Source organism: Nicotiana tabacum, chromosome 9 (genome assembly GCF_000715075.1).
Source record: "Nicotiana tabacum cultivar K326 chromosome 9, ASM71507v2, whole genome shotgun sequence".
NCBI lineage: Eukaryota > Viridiplantae > Streptophyta > Magnoliopsida > Solanales > Solanaceae > Nicotiana > Nicotiana tabacum.
In genome coordinates this window covers 61,561,030-61,583,609 of record NC_134088.1, presented here as the reverse complement: position 1 = coordinate 61,583,609, position 22,580 = coordinate 61,561,030, and the positions used below count along the sequence as shown (strand labels likewise).

The 22,580-nt window shown below is 37.5% G+C and overlaps 1 long non-coding RNA gene across 1 annotated transcript; it reads left to right on the top strand.

The window, feature by feature from the left end:
• Positions 1–9,125: 9,125 nt before the first annotated feature.
• LOC107783088 (uncharacterized) lies at positions 9,126–13,598 on the top strand. Its single transcript, XR_012694889.1, has 2 exons — positions 9,126–10,464; positions 10,795–13,598. It is a non-coding gene; the product is annotated as an uncharacterized LOC107783088 (long non-coding RNA).
• The last annotated feature ends 8,982 nt before the right edge of the window (positions 13,599–22,580 follow it).

The following is a 22,580-nucleotide window of genomic DNA, read 5'->3' as shown; positions in this document are numbered from 1 at the left end:
GATATCTAGAACTTGCCCTGTGTGTTTGCAAAGCGAAATGGTAATTAATTCAGTCTTGGAAGTGATATAGGCATTTCTTTGTTCAGCCACTTATATGCCTTATCCACCTAATTGTTATGTATCTTAGTTAACCCCTTTGAGCCTACAATCATATTTCTTTGGCAATTACATTACAAGCCTTACCCATTTGTTTGAATTCACCATCTATTTGAACCTTGTACCTCTCATGAGTTGGTTTGTATTTTGAAGAGGAACTAATGAAATAAGAAGAAAGGTGCACTGTTTTGAAAAAAAAGTAAGAGCCACTTGAAAGAGAAAAGAATTTTTTTTTATATAGTTGTATTATTGTGCAAAATATTCTTTGATAGTGGCAACTGTTGAAATACTTGTGCTTAAAGAAGTTGGGAGTTAATGTATATTGATGTGAATGTAGAGTTATAGTTTGACATAAGTGTGAGGTTTTGAAAGGTTAATTGTATGTATTAAAGTGCTTAGGGAGGTGTAGTAACTCTTATATCGAAATGTATCTTACCCATTTTGCGGCCTACATTACAACCAATTAAAGTCCTACTTGATCCTTGACTGAATGAGCTCAAATTAGTAGAGTAGTACACTACGGGCAAGCCTATGGTTCATCTTTTGCGGCATATGAATGTTGTTTGTGAGAGTGATCGGATGTTTTCTATCTTGAGTTCCTAATTGTTCTTAATTTCTATGGTGTGTGGAACTACTCTCTATTGTTGTGTGAGGGCACTTGATTCATGAAGGAAAGTTAATGTCATTGACCTCTAAGTTAGAGTAAGTGAGTGAGTTGTAAATAATGCGTGGTACTTGCGAGTCAACTGTTGAGGCTAGGATGTTACACTATTGTGCTTAATCTATTTTAAATATTCTTGGTATGATGAGCTTTGAGAGTTGTGTAATGAGGTCGTGTATATATAAAGTATAGTTTGATTGTTCGAGGACAATCAATGGTTTAAGTGTGGGGTGTTGATGGTAGGATATAATTGCGTGTTTTAGTTGCTTATCGCACTCTAATTTACTTCACTTTAATTGAGTTGAGATTTCAATCGCTAGTATATTGCAGTAATTGTGTGTTTTATGCCTTGTAGGAGTGATTCCGAGTTATGTAGATATTATGAAACTAATTCAAGTTATTTGAAGCTTTAAAGTCTGAGTAAAAGCCGAAAAGAATAAGACGGGTTCGTGTTCGGGGATCGAGGATCACTGCTGGACATCAAAATTCAAGGAAGAATCAACTGCTGAAAAAATACACTAGTGCGATGCACTGTGCGACGCAACAGTGTAAATTTATGTCAGAAATTGGCAAAATTCAGAGGCCACCAAGGTGCGCGAGCGCGCACTGGGCATGCGAGTTAGGCAGAATACTGTATAAAGTGCATGGCCATATGCACGAGCACACTCCCAAGTGCGCGACCGCGGACGTCCAACGCCGAAAAGTGTCGTATTTTGCGTAGCAAAAGGTGTTTTCGCTTGGGCCCGACCCTGCTTGGTATATATACATTGAAAAATGTTATTTTTTGGGCTTTTGACCCATCTAAGACCTAAGGAGTCTAAGGAGAAGTGGGAGAAGCAAGAGCACAAGGATTTCATCATTTAATCCTCACTCAAGACAAGAGTTTGGATCGTTTATGCTTCCCTTAAACTTAAACTTATTTGTGATGAATTACTCCATATCTATGGAGTAGGTCTCTTTAGGGTTTGATGGATTTGGTGTATTAATATTTGTTTGTGGATTATAACTCTAGTGTTTATGTAGTGAATCATTTTGGATGATTTAATTGTTGCATATATATTCACATGTTCATGTAATCGAGAGAGGTATAAGTTGTGATATCGTTGTATTATCTTGTTGATTGAGTTAATTAATTCTTCTTAGTAATCGAAAGAGGCTAGTTGAATTATTGATTAAACCTAGTTAGGAGGATAATCGAGAGAGGCTCTACTAAAGACCAATCCACTATGAATTCTTGCATATCTTTACTGAGCTTAAATTGGTTCATATTGTGAGGTTGAGACTTAATCGAGAGAGGAGTTTCTACTAAACGTTTGAACTAATAATTGAGTAAATTCGAGAGACTCACTTGAACATTAGAAGTGAATTAACTAGAGTTAAGTCTCAGACATTTATCTTGCATCTATCCAATCAATCCCTATTTTCTCCCATTGATATCTTCCTTGCTTAGTTTTGTTTGACTGTCATTTGTCGATAAGTTAGACTCTTAGTTAATTTTAGTTTTAAATCACATAAATCTAAATTGTTAATCATCTTGGATAGAAATCTAGCTATAAACTACGATAATACTGTTTAACTCCAATCCCTGTGGATACGATATTATATTATACTATATTCGACTAGCGAGCATATTTATGTGTGTGTTTTGCGCTCGTCATACGTCAATCTAGCTTGGTACATCTTCCACTGATTTGACATATTTCTTCTCAATCATACCTCACACTTTCACTAACTTCCGTCATTTGAGACAGATCCATGCGCTATGCTACCGTTTATCTCTTATTCATGATCTACTAGTTTCCACCCACCCACCCGAGAATTCACACTTGTGATCACACTTATTCTCGAGGAACAATCAATCATTCTTGTCGGCCCGAAATATGTTTTGACCTGATTCGTGCTTTGGCAAGATACGTTGGCAACCCTACATAAAGGTTCGGTCTCCCCATTATTTCAAATTAATTTCCTCAGTACTGGAACCAGGGCAGTTCTTTTGGAACAGTACGATGACGCTCTCAACCTAGAAATCTCTGAGAGCGTCAACATAATTTCACCAAAAAATCCAAATATCAAAATACCATGCCAACTTTACTCTGACCCTCACCCGACATAAATCCTAACATATGGGATGCAAGTCCTTTCTTCAAATATCTGACTATGGAGTCATGGTGTTCACTCCCACTTCCCAAGTTCAAAGGTTCAATACAAGTCAACCAATTTTGTTACAGGGGCAAGTTGTTAGTCAGCTTTTGAGGAGTGTCATTCACGCACAACTCAGATAAAAGAAGAACGAGCAAAGCCTCAAGTCAACACAAATCAGTTTCCCTCCCTCGAACTAAGAATTTTTCTTTAGACGCAGAAGGGACAACATCATCTCTGAAACCATCATGGAATGCTGACATTGCTTTCCCAGTAACAATTGGGCACACCACTGGCTACACGTCCTAACTATACATTCTCTCAATTCTGTAATAATATTCTGGAGGCACTCTAACATATTCTCCTCTGAGTTTTGCAGGTACGTCATCCTGGGAATTCCACGGGAGATAACGTCTGGTCTCAGACTTGGTGGAGCATCAGTCACATAATCAAGGGAGTAGTAGTTCTACAATGAACTCCATCATTTTTTATGACTTTGCTGCTCTCACCACTTCTATATTCAGATCATAACATCGTTCCCAGTTGTCAACCGGGGATGATCATTAAATGGTTCTTGTGGACGGCCGAAAGGTGCATCATCCTGGAACTACACGGAAAATAGCATCTGACATCGAACATTGTGGAACATCAACCGAACAATCAGGGGATTATTAGTCACAACTCTCACTATATTTTTATATCTACATCAGATAATTGCCCATGCTAATAGCCAGGGGCTATCGCCAAAAGGTTTCTTTGGACAGCTGGAAGGTCACAACAAAACATCCATGCAGTCAATTGGGAGACAACCAAAACAATTGTCTCACAAACAATCAGGGGCATCAAGCCAGCTATTCGAAGGAGCAGCTGGGGCACATCTTCTGCAGGGAGACACTCTTCAACTCCAGAGGCATCGCTCCAAGTTTGTCTATACCCCTTGCAGTTAATACATATCTTTGATGCAATTAATATATTTAGTTGCAATTCCTTGAAATAAGATAGTAAAAGAAGTGTTGAAAATCATACATCTCATACTTTTAAACCTTCACGAACTACGCGTACCTGATTATTGACTTTATGTCAAGATACGTAGGAAACCCGTCATGGGTCCGGTCTTTCTCGTCCTTAATTGGACGAGTCGGTCAAGTCTGGCCACTTGGGTCACAGTTGACCGAAGATCCTTGCGAAAAGGTCATATCTGGAAAAAAAAAAGTATATATATTCCCTTTTTTCTTCGAAGTCTTTTTGTAGACATCAAAGGAAAATCAAAATTCAAAATATATTCCGACATAATTCCTCCTTGAGGAAATTCAAAAAATTCAAAACGTCTTCCTCTATTTCCTCCTTAAGGAAATTCAAAAAAATAAATCCGAAATATCTTCCTCTATCCCTAATTTTCACGGACTACGCATGCCTGATTCTTGACCTTGTGTCAAGATATGTAGGCAACCTGTAATGAGTCCGATTTTTCTTGTCCTTAACTGGATGAATCGGTTGAGTATGTCCACTTGGTTCATAGTTGACCGAAAATCCTTATTCACACACACACACACACACACACACACACACACACACACACACACACACACACACACACACACACACACATATATATATATATATATATATATATATATATATATATATATATATATATATATATATATATATATATGGTTTCATCTCCAGAAGTCTCCTCGTGAGACATCAACATCAAAATCCAAAAAATATCATCTTCTCTCCTCGAGGGAACTCAAAATCCAAAGCATCTACCCTTTATCTCTAATCTTCCTGAACTACGCCTGACCGGATTCTCGTTTCGACGAGATACGTAAGCAACTTGCGGGTTCGGTCACATTTTTCAAAAAAATCAATTAAGGACCCTTCCCGGGTTCGATCTCATTTCTTAAAAAAATCAAAACAAATCATCAATCAAAGACTCTTCTCGGGTTCGATCACATTTTCCAAAAAAATAATAATAATAAAAAATCAATCAAGGACCCATCACGGGTTCGATCTAATTTTTTTTTAAAAATAAAATAAAAAATCATCAATCAAGGACCCTCCCCGGGTTTGATTTTATTTTTGAAAAAATCAAAAAAATACTTCCATTGTGCAGAGATTTCAATTCCTATCGCTCCCATTGTGCGAAGATTTACTTTCTTGTCCCTCCCATCGCTTGGAGATTTTACCTTCCTTTCAATTCTCCAAGACGGAACGGTACACAGCCCGTCATTTTACTTTCTTGTCAGCGCTCCTAAACAGAACGGTACTCTGCCCCGTACTAACAATGCTCCTATACGGAATGGTACACAGCCCGTCATTCTACTTTCCTGTCAATGCTCCTATACGGAACGGTACACAACCCGTCATTTTACTTTTCTGTCAATGCTCATGTACAGTACGGTACACAACCCATCATTTTACTTTTTTGTCAATACTCTTATACGGAATGATACACAGCCCGTCATTTTACTTTTCTTTCAATGCTCCTATATGGAACGGTAACTACAAAGCCCGTCTAACATTCAATGCTCTGACATCGCTTCGGAACGATAAATACAAAGCCCGTCTAACCTTCAATGCTCTGATATCACTTTGGAACAGTAACTACAAAGCCCGACTAACTTTCATTGCTCCGATATCGCATCGCAGCGGTAATTACAAAGCCCGTTTTACATTCAGTTCTCTTTATCAAAAATCACAAAAATTGATTAATTCAAAAATTAATTTTTTTTTTATTGAAATAAAAATCTAAAAATATTTTCTTCACACGCTTCCGGAACTACGCTTGACCTGATTCTCGTTTCAACGAGATACGTAGGCAACCTTAGGGTTCGATCTAATATTTTACAAAAAACCACAAAACATTTGATTAGGTAAAAAAAATAGAGAAAAACAAAAATAATTTGTTGTTAAGTCAAAATCCAAAAATCCAAAAAAAAAAAAGGGAATCCTTCCTCGGGTTTGGTCTCATTTATCAAAAACAAAAAAATCATCAAATATTGACTTGCTTGCTACCAACGTAGTTAGGAGTGTGCATGGGAAGAACACGTATTTAAGTAGTATGATGGAGAGGATCAACTTCGGGTAAACCATAGACTCTTTTGGTACATCTCAATTATACCTTAGTGATGCTTGAAAAATCACGTGCTTACAGTTAGGGTAAGAACAAAGCCGACCTCATTGTTTCTTGTGCATTGTGTGGTGAGCTTTAGATTAAAATTCATTGCATTGCATTGTAGATCTAGAACTTTTCCCGAATGTCTGTTGAAGCAAAATCCTGAGTAACTCTTGGTTTAGGAAAGGACCGTAGGCCTTCTTTGACCCGTTTGAGCCTTTCTAGCCTACTAAATGATATTAATCCCTAGCATAATCCCATTTGAGCCTTAAGAATTTTTTTTGGATAATCACATCTTAACCCATACCCTTTTTATGCTTAAATGCACTACCCCTCTCTTGGCCGAACCTCCTTGCGCGCACTGAAAACGAGTGAAGGCGACAAACATGAAAAGGCGAAAGATGCAAAGTCCAAGACAATCAGAGACATGACTTTAGGAAAATAAGGCAGAAACTCCACTATTGAAAATGGGGATCCAACCAAAAAGAGAAAACTTCCACAAATTCAAAGGAAAAAAAAGGGAGTAAAAGGAAAAAACTTCACAAATTCAAAGGGGAGGAACACTGATGAAAACAAAAGAAGGAAAAAGCTCTTGCAAAGCAAGAGAAACCTCAAAAGAAAAGAAAAGACAAAAAAAAAAATCAAAATGGAATAAGAACCTCCTACCAGTTCAAAGGAAGTCAAAGCAAAAAAAGGGACATCGAGCCAAACAAGATCAAGCGCCAAAGCATGGTTTGAGCTCCGAAGACATGAATATAGTGCACTGCTTATGGATGAATTAGTCACTTTCAACCCAAATAAATATCCTACCCGACCCTAAGCCTACATGACAAGCCAATGATAAAGCCCTACATGATCCTATTTCAAGTGTTCTCACATTAGTAAATGTCAAGCATATGGTATCTCAATCCCATGCATTGAATGTCATTCCGAATGTGAGTTTGCTTCGCAAAATGTCCTTTAAAAAATAACATAAATACATCAAATATGTGTGAAAATTAGGACTTTCTTCGTAGTGAGGCACTTGAAACATGAGCTAGGCAGAATTTAAACCTTTGATTGAAGAAAGACGAACAAATCTTGTTGAACCTAGGTATATCTGAGATACCACTCGAAGCTATAAGAATTACCAATAAGCTGATCTCGATTTGCCGGAAAGTATATGATGGAAATTCTTATGCACAAAACTAATTGTTGGTACCAACCAAAGTCATGTCAAAAAAAGAGATGATGATTGATAAATAAATCACAGTCTTTCTCTATTGTTCAAATTTTTAAATATTCTATACAAAAAGCTACCAAAACAGCGGAAAATGCAGAAAACAAAAGAGTCAAATTTGTTGACGGTAGAGTTAGGTTTTGTCATAACAGAACTACATTCCGACCTGACATCCCATGGTGGGATACGTAGGCAATCCACGTAGGATCCGGTCCCACTTTTGTAATAGAAAACCAAAAATTATTCCTATATATTCGGAACTACGTTGCGACTTGATTTCCTTTGGTAGGAATACGTAGGCAATCCACATCGGATTCAGTCATCCTTTGTCATCGAACTACGTCTTGGCCTGATTCTATTGGGATACATAGGCAGTCTGAGTCAGACTTGACCATATCATTTCAAAATTCTATGATTGTGCATCTATTACCTACATGAATCATTAATAACAGAACCATTTCTATCAATTTTATATATATATATATATATATATATATATATATATATATATATATATATATAGCTTATATACTTTTCCATGCGCCCTTTTGAATAATGGGCATTTCATTTCAAAGTCAATCTTCCAAGCGTCCTCCTAGACAATGGGCATTTAATTTCTAAGTCACAATTTTCAGGCGCCGTCCCGAACAATGGGCATTTCATTTCTAAGTCACAATCTCCAGCCGCCCTCCTGAACAATGGACATTTCATTTCAAGTTCAAATTTTACAGGCGCCCACCTTCCAATACGGGTATCTTTGATTTAAATGCTCCGATATCACTTCGGACCGGTACTCAGCCCAGATTTTCTTCAAAAATCAAAGTGCTCTGATCACTTCGGACCGGTATCTAGCCCGGATCTCTTTCGAATTAGAGTTCCAACTTAGGACCCTATTTCATTCAAAAAATCATATATCCATCTTCTCAAGCCAAACAGAAGCATAGTCCACACTTTGTCAACTCTACTGATCAGAGACGCGACACAACGTGGGATTACTTCTAGCAAATAAATTGGGACAGATTTTGAGGACGGACGTCGAACTTTCCAACAGCAATCGACGACATGTCCCAAGTATCATTCTTATTTCCTATTTGACATGGGGTGTGTAGGCAATCCGAACCCCCATTGTTAAAATAAAACACCCAGTGTCATCACAACTTGATGCTGGGGAAACTTTCAAAATTAAAAATTCAAATCATCCCATCGCTTCTCGAACTACAACCGGCCTGATTCTTGTTACATCCGAGATATGTAGGAAAACTCAACACAGAGCCCGGTCCCATTCACATCGAAATCCATTCAAATCAATCCATCCATCATCCAACATCCACGTCCCAGTATTACCACAGTCCAATACTGGGGAAATTTTATAAACAATATCGAGATCACACGAACCTTTTCGTCCTCGTCTATCATGTCGGGTCAAACAATTTATTAATAATTATACTATTTTTCAAATATTAGGATATTCTATCAATTTATTGTCTTTCCAAAAAATAAAATAATAATTACTACAACACAATTATAGTAGTTACAATTTTAAATAAATACTATACGATTTCTTGATTGAATAAATATTCTTCTTATATGGCATAACCTATTAATTACACGGAAGTCAGTATAATTTATTTTAAAATACGAATCTAGTTCAGTCAAATTAATATCCCGTAAACATTTGACGTGACGAGACATTGACGCGACAAAACATTGACGCGACATGACATGACTTTCTTTCATTCTTGACCACATTTTTATTTTTCTAGTGTTTTGCTTAAAATAAGAGCCACACCTTTATTCTTACATGTATTTGATATTAAAGATACATACATTATCACATTTATAGAAATGGAATTCTTAATATAAAAGGTCAAAACCCCTAAAAATCAACCTACTCCCTCATTTTCTGAAAACTGCCGCCCAACCCCAAATGTTGTTCTCTCATCTCTCTCAAATGAGAGACACGGCAGTCCCCATCTCCCACGGCCTCCCCTTTTAATCTCTCTCTCTCTCTCTCTCTCTCTCTCATTTTTGGAGAGCCCTCAGCTGTCTCGTAGAGGAAACCCATCGGCTCTCTCTTTTATCTTCACTCTCAAATGGAAAGGGCTACTGTTTCTCTTCTTAGCCATCATCGCTGACCTGCAAGCTACCGGAGAAGGTGACTCCGGTGAGACAAGGTCGTTCATTTTTCTTTAGAGTCGCCAGGCGTCGCCGCCTAGGCACAACCGGATTCGCTGTTGTTCAAACGCCACAGATCTGGCATTGAACGTCGAACCTTCATTTCATCTCTTTCTCGACCTCACCGGAGTTCATCGTCAGTGGGTCATTTGCGACTGTTCGAGACTGCTTTTTGCTACCTCTATTTTAACTCATCGCACTTCCATTTTTAAGTCGTTGTTATGACTGTTGTTTATTACTGATGTTCTAACTTTTGTGATGATTTTGGGGTTTTCTTTTAAAATTCACTGTATTGCCTTGCTTGGCCGGAAACAATAGAATTCCGGCGACCCCCTGTTATGCTTTGATTTTGACTGGACAAAGCATACCCAGCAGCCCTCATATTTTGTCATGGTTTCACTTCATTCTTTAATTTTTCTACTGATTTAAATCATGAGACCCAAACGATGGTAATAAAACAGGCACAAAATAATTTTGGGGTTTGATTATTCTCGGATTTCTACCGATGCTGGTACTGTGACTTTTATTTGTCACTATTTGTTCCCTAAATTAAGAGATGCTTTTGCTGCTTAGAAGTTTAGTTTAACCTTCGTATGTGTTTGAGGCCTTCGCTGTTGATTGTTGACCCATGGTTTACTTGCTTCCTTCACAAATTTGCACAGCTGATTAAAATGGTACTTTGGCATATAAATTCTTCCGCCTTGACTATGTGGTAATGTCATATTTCCGGTGCACCTCTTTTCGCTATTGCTATAATTTGAAGTTTGCAGGCGGATCTGTTTGCTTGGGAAACGTTTTTGGTATTGTTATTGCCCGTCTATGTCAATTGAGCATGAGGTTGGTATTGAACAAAATTTACACTAAAGCTGATGAGAACAATATTTTGAGGCCACGACGCCCTGAATGACCCTCATATTGGGCCTGAAATAACGAGGTGATGATTATAAACATCTGACAATAAAAGACAAGGATTGAAAAATAAAAGATGAGGATCCGATGAATCAATAAAACCTTCGAAAGGCGACACAATTAGCTATCGTAGTCGCAACCAAGGTGGTTCATGTCCTCATGTCTAGATAGATATTACACATATCTGAGCCTCTTATATCATTTTTAAAACTATTTTCCAAAAATAATTTCCCAAAAAATATTTTTTCCAAACAATCTTTCAAAAACTAAAACATTTTCAATTTATTCAAAGAGTATCTTCCTATATTATTTTTAACTATTTTCCTAAAGTCTTTTGAAAATATTTTCCAAAAACACTTTTAAAAGAAATCTTCCAAAAATATTTTAAAATCAAAAACCATTTCAAAATATGTCGTTTAATTTATTTTACCTTATATTTTTTTACTAACAATTTTACTTCTCTTGTCTTGCAAGGTATTATTACGTGGAGCAGCTTTCGAAAGATGACACTCGGAGATGAAACCTACCATGTCAAATTCCCGCTTCATGCTTCCCATTCTTGGATGTACCAAAACGTAATGTATAGCAAAAATTGTAGATCGAGTTTGTGTTTTCTTGCTTGCTTTGATAATGTTTATTTGCTAAACACTTGGGGAATTGCATATTATTAATAATCAGAGTAACTTGCAATATTGTGTGTCAAATAATTCTTCAAGTGTGTATAGGATGTTGAATTCTAGACAAGCCTCAATGGATACTGGAAACAAAAGGAGAGTTCAGTGTAAAGTCAGCATGGGAATACTTGAGAAGAAGAAATGAACCTGCCAATGCTTACAAGAAAATATGGGTGAAAGGTTTGCCTTGCAAGATTGCTTTCTTCATGTGGAATGTGGAAAGTATGGAGAAATAAGCTGCCTTTTGATGATTTTTTCAGAAGAGTGGGATACCTAATGGCTTCTAAATGATGGTGTTGTACTGAACCAAAGGAGGAGACAAGGCAGCATCTCTTCTTTACATTATATGCTGCTAATAGAGTGAAATTATTTTCTTGGGCATGCAGGTATTGCATTGGATGGGATTACATTTCATCAGGATGTGACTTAGGTGCTAGACTGTTGATGTGATTCCTAGATTGCAGCCTATTCTGCAAGCTTTACTAGCTGTTATTGTGTGGGAGTTATGAAAGAGAAGAAATAGCTACAAATATGGAGATGCAGTATCTATAAGTAGAGTTATCTATCAAGTTTCCACGACCATGCAATCCTTAGTCAGAGTTAGAAAGACAGGCCTGCAGAATGTGCCACAAAAATAGCCAGAACTGTTGAATATAATGGAGGCCTATATACCTAAACTGAAGGTTAGTAAGGTGATGTGGGAATATCCAAGTCCAGGGTGGATCAAGGTTAATACAGATGTGGCTTATAGGGGAAATCCTGGAAGAAGTTCCATTAGTTTTGTGCTACGAAATGAGGAGGGCGATGTAATATATGGATGTGGAAAGGAGGTACAGGAAAGAACAAATACTAAAGCTAAAGCAAAGGCAATTTTGGAAGCCTTGAGGTTTTGTGTGGAAAATGCCTATGTGCTTATTGAGCTTCACGCTGATTCAATGATGCTCAAAAATGTGATAACTGGAGAATGGAGTGTGCCATGGGCCATTACTGCACAGGTAGAGGAGATTAATGAAATGATGGCAAGGATCAACGTAACGGTTGCTCATACATTAAGGGAAGGAAATAGATTGGCTGATCATCTAGCTAATTATGCATTAGATGTTGGATCTATTCAGGCTTACTATTTTTGGAGCTAGAGAATTAAGGGAGGAGTATAGTGAATAATGACAAATTACAATGCTCGTATCTAAGAGTAAAAGTAGCAAGAAATTAGGAGGAGAGGAGATAACAAGGTGGAGTAGCAGGCTGAAAACAACTGGAGAAGTATGGTTACTTGAAGCAATGAGGATTGAATAGAGTTTGGAGTTAATAGGATCAAGGGGTGTGTTGTGGAGAAAGATAATGCACCCAATAGCATTGATACCACATACAGGGAGCCAGGCGAATAGCTGTGCAGAATAATATGTTGCTGCTAATCATCATACTCAAGTCCTTAGGGAGGAGGAGATGATGATCTTTTTTATACTAACTCTGTGTTCTTTTTTGCAGGGATCTTTACTATATCCATGTCCTACTATCTGCTATAAATTCAAAGGGTGGTATTAGCAGTTGATGCTCATTCCCTTTAAAAAGTAGTATTAATAGTAGGCATAAGCATGGAAACATGTAAAATTCTGCCCAGAAAGTTAATCGACATAAGATTTTGGCAGTCGAATATGGGAACAATGGGTGCATTGTGTTGCAAAAAACCAATACACCTCATTAGTTATACATCCCAAGAATGGTTCCAATCAATGGTTACCACAGATTACTATTGGAGATCACGCGATCACACGTTTAAATATGGGATATGCAAGAGAAAGCTGCCCAGAAGCTTGATCGATTTACTACATGACTTGGGCTTTTGGAACTCAAAATTGGGAGCACTGGATGCATCGTGGAACATCACCCTAATGAATATCAGTAACTCTACATCCCAAGAATGGTGCCAACAATTGACATCAACAGATGCCTACTGGAGATCACACGACTACCTGCTCAAACAGTGTATGCTCCCACATGCTCGAAAATGCTGAAACTTAGTCTCATTGAGAAGCAAGTATAACTGTCCAAGAAATTGTGAGAATGCAGTTGCATTACTGGATACTAGTCATCATGACAATCAAATAATACCAAGGGATAAGATGGGCAGAGGTAAAGATAGTCACGATATTTTTCTGGAAAGACAAGGGCGTTCCAAGACAGTAGGCTTTACAATAGAAGTTGCTACAGATTATATGGATGATCGTAGGAGTTACACAATTGAGGAAGATGCAGATGCAGGTTTGCAAATCAATTTGAAAGATTCATTACTGGTTTCATTAAGTTCACCGTTGATACAGCAAAGGGAAGATAGTCAAAATTGCAACAAAAGAAGGCTACATATGGGCTTCAATTGTGAAGATTTAGCATGGCTAGTTTTTATAAAACAGTTTCACTGCTTTATTAGCCTACTTTTTGTGATATCAGTGTTGAGCACATTTCCCAACATTGATAATAGAAAGTATATATTCGTCAAAGTATATTTCTTTCATCTTGTAAGACCTCCTTGCACTTTGTTTTATTTTGAGTTTTATATATATAAAAACTAGCCCTAGGCACCTTGCCTAGTGGATTTGCTAAAAATAATATTTAATATATTTTATGATGTGGTTAATTAATTTACGACTGGTGTATACTTAACTAATTAGATTAGTCATATCCATAAAAATGAAAACATGTCATCTAATTGCGAAAAAAATAAAAATAAGTAATTCTGTCTTTGTCTTTATATTATATGAATACATTTCGAATCACTTTATGTATAAAAAATGTTCTTTAATTGACGCATTTAAGTAGAGAATTGTAGTTGGACTATCATACTATTCTTTGAAAACCTTAGGTCTTGTAGTCATTCGGGTTTGGCTCACATAATTTGTGTTCCAAGACCATAACTCTACAAAATTATCTTTAATTACCCATTGAATGATAACTCATTTTTGTGTAAATATTTCTTTGTAATGATGGGATAATTTTATTTCTTATACGACATTCACTTTTTATTCATCAAATTAATTCTTCTACTTTTTTCATTGTATACTAAGGTTGTTCAAAGATTGTTCTTTTCTACCTTGTGCTAATCATTTAGAGTAAATTCTATTTTGCATTTAGTTTTTCACTCAAATGGTTAATCTTTTGTACATAAATTAAATTCTTTTAAAGTGTATTTTCTAATTGATATTCATTTGTTCAATTTGCAAATATTCCATTCATCGCTACATGTTATCTTACATTTTTCCTTTCTTTGACAACCTCTTATAGTTGTTCATTCATATTAAACAAATTCTTTCATATTCTATTCATTAAGTTAAAGTGCAAGATATAGTATTTGTGCATCCTTAATCTTGTCTTGAATTGTTAATGATCCTTTTATTAATTTTGTATTTTAGTCGAATCATATATTGTTCCTTTCTTACATAACCTACTCAAAAAAAAAAATCAAATTCTTCTCTTTGTGTCTTGTGCACTGATTTTCAAAAATATAGATTATTTCATATATTTTATTCATTTACTTTTACTACACATGCACGTAAATATAAATATTTTATTATTCGCTTGTGTCAATTAACTGTCCCTTCTTCAATGTATTTTTGTGAAATATTAAGTTAATTCCTTTCTTACACTATTCATTACATAAAAAAAGTATTCAAAATAATTATCTCCTCCTATTAGCGAATCACTTTAAAGGTAAGTTTTCTTTTCCTTACACTTTAGCCTCTCACTCAAAATAATTTACCCTTACACATAACATGCATTCTTTAAGTGCGATTCCTTTCATATTATTCAAGTTACACTAAAATATCATTCTTTAATATCCTTTTTATACCTTCACATATTACATTTTGTTGCACATATATTTTTGTCAAATATTTTGCTATTCTTTTCTAGAACTCACTTTATACTTGGTTTATCTTTTGGAATACGATTCCCTTGTCTACTTTACATATATTTCATAAGAGTCAATATATTTTAATCTTTTCATTTCAAAAATACCAAAAATATTTGCATACTTCATCCGCACATAATTCATTACATATTTAACATCATCACTGTTCATTCTAGTAGATGTTAATCATTCTTTTGAACCTTCCCTCCCTTATTTGATCGAGTCTGTATGAATCACATTTTGTTGATCTTGAGGGTTACCTAACACTTTTCCCTCGAGATAACTTGAACCCTTACTCAAAATCTCAACAATTTCGTAGATCATAGTCGAAGTGTACATTATATAGTGTAATATAAGTGTCCTAGTGTACCTTAAATACTAGGTGGTGACTCTAAACTTTAATTAACTTTGTAGAGTACTATAAGTTGTAGTTTGTTTTGTCTTGTTCAAAATAGGGTGCAACAATATACACATAAAAGCAACATCAAATTTATATAAAGCGATAAAGGAAAGGGAATTGGACTCATAGTTTGGGCCTGAAGAATGTTAGGCCCAGCGGGTGGCGATCAGTTGCGGCAGCTTCAATGACTTCAGACTCAAGGTTGGAACTTGGGCTTGAGTTCTTGAGAACTCAACAGGCTCAGTTCAATCATATGTGGAAAAAAAAAGACATTAGTGATAGAGCCCAATATAATACTTAAATACAAATAATACCAATATAAGGCCCAAAGTAACTGTAACAAGTGCTGGTCATTAAGAAGGCAATAAAATTAATGTAAGGTCAAAATAGAGCAAACAAATGTACAGTGAAGCCTTTATTTCATTTAGCACTAATCCTAAATAGATTAACAAATGTCAATGATTAAGAGCTTAAGGTAAAATTCCATCCATGGACAAGACATCCTTTGGATCCCTATCACTTCAGAGTTTACAAGGGTCTCAGGGACCCCGAGAAGTGCTTGTGTCCGGGAGGGTATCTCATTGACAAACTAAATCTTACTCCTAAATACCCTTAATCATTCACACTTGCTCTTCCCTATCGTCTTAAATGCCAATGAGGCCTTCACTGTAACTTTCAATAGAGTAGTAGAATCAGGCGGTGTTGTGGTTGGGGGAATATCCCCACCCCTCGGGTGCTCACCCGCATCATCAAGTATAGAATCAACTTTCACTCCTTGGGTGGCATTGTCTCCTTGGCCAATTCATGCTTCTTAGGCACCATATACTGAAAATTAGAATAATGCACGAGTTATAAAGAGGATAGTCTTACAATCAAGCTCTATCACACGATGTAGAATATCAAATAAGGGTGACATTCCTAAATGCTCAAACAACCTCCTAATTATAACAACAAATTATACCATTGAGACCACAATCCTAACACAAGTGTGTGGTACACAGTTAACATATTCAACATGCTCAAGAATACTCAAAGAAACCAATTATAGGTACAAACAAAGAGAGGGAACACCAGCAAATTATTTTAGAAGTCCAAACATTAAGTCATGTGACTTAGGGAGTAGAGAAGATACATAGTCCAGGTTTACATGAGTCCTTAATTGAGTTTGCAGTACTTAAACAGCTTATCAAACTAGATTCTAACTTAGCAGAGATTCACACATATAGATCAAATCCTAACTTCCGAGTTAACAACCGTATTTAGGATTCCTAAAGAGTACTAACGGGGTGTCTATCCAAGAAAGCTAGTTTACTATAACTTAAGCAAATGACATGATTACTTTCTCTTAAAATTACATAGCCTCATATTCATACTAGACTCATTAAGAGTTAAGGCACTCGTATAAACACCATGTAATACTTGAGCAAGGCAGACAAACATCAGGAAACTTGTCTTAAGTTCACATGTGAGTCACAGTTAACTTATATAATCTTTGTAAGGTTCAGTTTCCTTTATATAACAATACAGCATGAGAGCACAAGCATAGGTATGAAGGATAAACAAGAAGTTTGTTTAAGAAACAGGAATGAGTGCAGAAAACCAAAAAGGAGATAATCAGGCACATACAAAAGATATTCTTAAAGAGTGCAAGGCTACAACATGGTAGAGTATCAAATAGCACAGTATCAGTCCAGAACAATGGAAATTTCATATTAAGGAGGCATAGTTCTAGTAGCAGGATAATCAGTCCAGTTATATAGGTTAAGTGTGATAATATAGTCATGATGAAGTTCAGCTTAGCATAACCAATTCAACAGATGAAACTCAAACATAACAGACACAATTTTAGTCAAATTTCTGGGCATAACTTAGGCTAGGTGGATATCATCTAACAGGATACACACACGACTAACTACATAAACTCATTAGAACTTAGTCTAGTTACTTTAGGGCATTATTTTATACAGTGAAACTCATAGATATGATCAAAAGTCACGAAGGTTATCAAAAGGCCTTTACAATGATCTTTCAAGAGGTCTCAGAATCACATAAACACATTTAAAGAAAGAAGAAAACTCAAACAACATAAGCTGATATATTTTAACTACAATGACAGCCGTGCACTTAATCCTTATGTATTCATAACTACTCTAGTTTAGTCTGTCACACAAACAACCTCAAGTGTATCATATAGATCAACAAGTAACATTGAGGCAAAATCAGTATAGCAGACATGAAGGCCATAATAGATTATCAGGGAAGTCTAAAGTTAGAATAAGTGTAGAGAGTCATTAAGGTTCTTTGGTTAGTTAAATATAATGACCCGACCGTTCGTTTTGAGTATTTTAGCCCCGATACCCAAAATAATACTTTCACTATGCTGTATTATGGTTATGTAACTTGTCGGAGTGTTTGGTTTTGGTTTCGGGTGGGTTTCGGAGTGAAATAGGACACATAGTCCCTAAGTTGGAAGGTTAAGTCATAGGAGTTGACCGTAGTTTGACTTGCGTGAAAATGACTCTGGAATGGAGTTTTGATAGTTCTGATAGTTCCGTATGGTGATTTTGATCTTAGGAGTGTGTTTGGATGTTGATTTGGAGGTTCGTAGGTCGTTTCGGCGTGATTTGGCGAAAGTTAAAAATTGGAAAAATTTGGAAAGTTTGACCCGGAGTGGACTTTATTGATATCAGGGTCGGATCACCGATTCCGAAAGTTGGAATAGGTCCGTAATATTATATGACTTGTGTGTAAAATTTGAGGTCAATCAGAGTTGTTTTGGTATGAATAGGCGTTGGTTTCGAAATTCGGAAGTTCATAATTGTTTAGGCTTGAATTTGGGTTGTGATTCTGTTACATCCCGCATTTCGTACGTTAAAGTTTCACCGTAAGTTAATCGATGTAAGCTCGAGAATGAGATTATTTTTGAGGTTATAAGTATTTATGTTATTTTTAACAAGTGATAAGTGAGTGTCGTGAAGATTAGAGGGTAAACAAATCAAAGAATGAGTATTCGTTGAAGTTAGTCAATTTGGGATAAAATATGGTCCAAGCTATAATTCCCTGTATTTATGGACTAGTACCATACAAGGTACCACATCACCATGATAGTAAGGTATACAAACTATGTTAAAAGTGATTAGTATTTTAAGTAATTTGAGATAATTTTTAATTATGTGAATAATTGCTTAATTATGGATTTTTAGTGGGAGATTAACATGTAATTAGAATTTGTGGATAAAGCTTAATGGAGACACTATCCCCACGTGGCGGCAAGTGAAATTAGGGACCCAAAATCAAATGGTGACTCTTGGGCTATATGAATATGTGGCATGTTTAGGGGGATTTTGGCAAAATAATCCTTACAAAAGTGGGGCACACAAACCCACAATTACAAGAGATCTTCTTATCTCATTAAGGGGTGACATGAGGTTTGCTAAGTAACGGATGGAGCTCAAATAATTCATATAAAACTTCATAATATGATAGCAGCGTGAGATTTGTGGTTCTAAGGGAGTACGGTACAATCTTTCTCAAGAATATCATATAGAGTTTTCCCTACTTCGATCCACTGTTACGTGTTTTATCGCAATTGACGTGTGTTAGATGAATTGTCAAGAGAATCAGAATAGGTATGTTAAGGCTATCCCTTCTTTCCTTTTGGCATGATCCATATGATACAAACGAAATGAGCAAACACACAACTTTCATAAATGTCTCAATTTCGTAGAAGCACTAGGGGTGCCTATGATCTTGAATTCCCATGTTTCTTCTTATTATATCTTTTGTTCTTGGGTCTCAGAAAAATGTGTAATCGATAAAATTTATCCGAAGACATATTGATTTTATGACATTCCGAGAAATCTTATTAACTTACTTCTTATGCATTTCATTCATTTATACATGTACATTGACCCATGACCAAATGGCATTATATACGCGTATATTATATGTATATGGGATATGGGAAAAGGTTACGGCGTTATATATTCACCACCACCTGATCAGTTGGTATATTTGATAATTTCGCCCATAGAGGCCGAGATGATATTACGGGATGCCCTCAGAGGCTGGATGATGTTATGTACACATATACCTATGCATGATACAATATTTATATGCACATGCATGACTTTATAAATATTTCAGGATTCACAAAGTTATTTAGACTTACGGGCGGATTCCTTTACTCCATGTTTTATTTATGTCTTTTATGTACTGAGTTTCGTGACTTACATACTCGGTACAATATTCGTACTGATGTCCCTTTTGCCTGGGGACGCTTTGTTTTATGTCCACAAGTGCAGGTAGGTAGGCCGACGGTCCCCCTTTTTAGTATCCTTGATCAGCGAGAGTTGGTGTGCTCCACTTGATCTGGAGCTGTTATTAGTTTTGGTACACTATTTGTGTATGTAGATATGGGTACGACGGGGCCCAGTCCCGTCCTTTATACAATTGTATACTCTATTAGAGGTCTGTAGATAGTCATGTATAGTTAGATAGCGTGTGGCCTTGTCGACTTCCAGTTTTGGATATATAGTTGTCTATAGCAGCCTTGTCGGCTCGCCCTACCGTATTCCGCATGTATATGTATATATATCTTTTGGACATATTTTCCTCACGTATGTTATTCACGTGATTCAGCAGTTCATTGACAGATGTTATTCATGACCTACCCTCAATTCATGTTTATATCTTAGACGCATGCTTAGGGGTGTTCGACAGGTAGGACTCGGGCACTCGTCATGGCCCATCGATTTGGGTCGTGACAAAAGTGGTATCAGAGCAGTTCTATCCTAGGGTTGTCTATAGACCGTGTCTAGTATAGTCTTGTTTATGAGTGTGTTATGCACCACATTTATAAACAGGAGGCTACGAGACATATATGATGTTATCCTCCCTTCTTATCTTGGATCGTGCGATATAAGAATTCATTTTCCTAACGATGAGTTATGTTTTCAGCGATGCCTAAGAAGGCTACTTCCGCCTAGAAGGGCAAGTCCATGGCTGATGAGACTGCTAGTCAAGCGCCACGAGTTACCAGGGCTTAGGGAGAGTCTCATAGTGAGATTCCATCTCAGACTTCACATACCCCGCCCTCTCCAGAGGAGCTCCGAGGGCACCAGCTCCAGCGCCTACCCCTATACATTGGTTAGGAGATGAGAGATGTTATGAGAGATGCTATTCAACTATTAACTCGATTAGTAGCCGCACAAGCTAGGCGTTAGAAGGTAGGTATTGGTCATGCAGATAGGGCCATCAATGCGAGGGTTCATGATTTCATTAATTTGGACCCTCCGATATTCACTGGAGCAGATCCAAACGAGGACCCTCAAGTATTTATCGATAGGATACAGAGGACTTTGAGGGTAATGAAGGCCACTGCGACTGAGTGAGTTGAGCTAGCTTCCTATAGACTTCAGGATGTTGCAGTTAGTTGGTACAAGTCTTGGGAGTTGTCCAGCGGTGAGAATGCCCCTCCAGCGTTATGGCAGGAGTTTACATAGGCTTTTCTTCGTCATTATCTGCCACCATAGCTTAGACGGGCCAGAATTGATATGTTCTTTACCCTTTGACAGGGTAACATGAGTGTTCGGCAGTACAGTCTTCAGTTTGATTCGTTGGCTAGGTATGCTCCCACTATTGTATCTAAGATGGAGGATCAGGGGGACCTGACCTCCTCACTACTCTACCGAGGTTAGGCTTGGCACTTATTGGGTACCGTTATAGTGTACTCATGCTACTCTTCTGCACATGTTTTGTGTGCATATCCAGGTGCTTCTTATCAGCCCCGCTATTAGCTGAGAGTTCTTGCTGTCGTATGGAGACTTCAAGGTACATCTGTCGTATCCGCAGACCATGAAGTCCCCCTCTATTCTCTCCTATGTCATTTACCTTTGGTACTTCTTTTATTAGATTCTGGTGTATAGAGATTCTAATTTCCTTCTGTAGCTTGTGACTTATGATATTTCAGGTTTTGGGAATACTGTGCATTACTAGAGTGTTGGTTATTGTACATGCCGAGTGGCATTGTTACCAGTTATTTATTTATCTATTGCATTTAGTATTTGAGTTTTACTTCTATTTTGTTATTTCCGCATTTTGTTAGGCTTAGCTAGTTGTAGAGACTAAGTGCCATCACGACATCTTACGGAGGGAGAATTGGGTCGTGACAAGTTGGTATCAGAGCTCTAGGTTCATAGGTATCGTGAGTCACAAGCTGGTTTATTAGAGTATTAGGGATCGGTACGGAGACGTCTGTACTTATCTTCAAGAGGCTTTGGATATGTTAGGAAATTTTCACTACTCTGATTCCTTGTCGTGCGAAAATTGTTGACTTCAAAAAAAAAAATTCTAAACATCTGTATTCTATTCTCTCACAGATGGTGAGAACACGTACAGGCGGATCTGATGACCAGGCCACCGCGCCCCCTGCTAGAGCCGCGAGAGGCCGGGGATGGGGACATCTACGCGGTGTAACCAGAGCACCCGCATGAGCTGCTACAGAGGAGCCCCCAGTAGCTCCAGCTGGAGGGCAGGCACCTGAGGTACCCGTTACTGCACTAGCCCTTCAGAAGACTCTAGCCCAGTTTCTGAGCATGTTCAGCACCTTAGATTAGGCTGGATTGATTCCACTTGCTCTTGCCACATCTCAGGCAGGGGGAGGAGCACAAACTCCCGTCGTCAGTACCCCAGAGTAGCGAGTTCAGGTAGACTAGGATCTAGAGATTATACCGGTACAGCCGGTAGCTACAGTATAGCCCGAGGTTAGGGTAGTAGTTTCTAAGGCGGAGAAGCTCAGACATGAGAGGTACAAGAAGTACCACCTCCTACCTTCAGTGGATTGGCGTCAGAGGATGCCCGGGGTTTTCTGGAGGAGTGTCACCGTATTCTCCGTACTATGGGTATAGCGGAGTTGAGTGGGGTTTCTTTTACTGCATTCCAGCTTAGAGGAGCAGCCTATCAGTGGTGGCGTGCTTATGAGTTGAGTAGTCCGGCTGAGCCAGCTTCACTTACATGGACTCAGTTCTCAGACATATTCTTGAGGGAGTATGTTCCCCAGAGTCTCAGAGAAGCATGGCGCGCGGAGTTTGAGCAGTTGTGCCAGGGTGCTATGACTGTGTCAGAGTATGCAGTTCGCTTCAATGATTTAGCCCGACATGCACCGGACATGGTTTCCACAGTTCGAGAGAGGGTTCATCGGTTTATCGAAGGACTCCACCCAGTATTAGGCTTAACATGGCCTGGGAGTTGGAGACTGATATTTCTTACCAGAAGGTTGTGA